Source organism: Fukomys damarensis, unplaced genomic scaffold (genome assembly GCF_012274545.1).
Source record: "Fukomys damarensis isolate Sample0158 unplaced genomic scaffold, DMR_v1.0_HiC HiC_scaffold_11, whole genome shotgun sequence".
NCBI classification, from domain to species: domain Eukaryota; kingdom Metazoa; phylum Chordata; class Mammalia; order Rodentia; family Bathyergidae; genus Fukomys; species Fukomys damarensis.
In genome coordinates, this window is record NW_022900923.1 from 41,773,262 (window position 1) to 41,774,075 (window position 814).

Sequence of the window (814 nt, forward strand, 5' to 3'; positions counted from 1 at the left end):
CTCACAGGCCCTGAGCAGGGCGCTTGACGGAGCTGGGATTCCCGAGAAAAAGACCCAGCCCGGGGAGGAATGCTGCGATTCCCACCAGACAGCGGGTCACATTTTCCCCACTACTCAGGCCAGTCGATTAATCTCCAAAACACTCTTAATCCCAACTTCTCCGGTCCTTCCCTCCCTTCCTCTGAGATTTATTCAGTGACTACCACGTCCTGGGCACTGAGCTAAGCTTGAGTTTGAGCTCCAGTTCCTGTCAGAGAGGGCGAAAATTGCCTCTAACCAACCCGTCTTGAGAACCCGCCCTGCAGCTCCTGCTCGCCCGTGCACCCCGAACGTACTCCTGGGAGGCAATCTAGGGCAGTTCAGGCCTCCTCCCCTCCCGGCATAACACAGATGATGATTTTTTTCTTTGTTTTTTTGAGGCAGGGTCTCACTATGTAATTCAGATTGACCTCGAACTCACTATGTACCCCAGGCTGGCCTCGAACTCACGGCAGTCCTCCTGCCTCAGCCTCCAGAGTTGGGATTACAGGCGAGAGACTATTTCCTCATTCTCCCAAGGATGTCTTGCAGTTGATGTCACTAGACCCAGACGTAAAGAAGGAACTCAGCATTCGATGGATGGGCGTGGTGACTCATGCATAATCTCAGCACACTGGAGGGCGAAGCAGGAGGATCCCAATTCAAAACCAGCCTGAGCGACTTCAGGAAACAGTATCTCTTTATAAAAGGACTGAGGATGGGGCCGGGGGTGTAGCTCGGTAGTTCCACCGCCTGCCTCTCAAGCTCAAGGGCCCGCATTCTATCCCCGGTACCA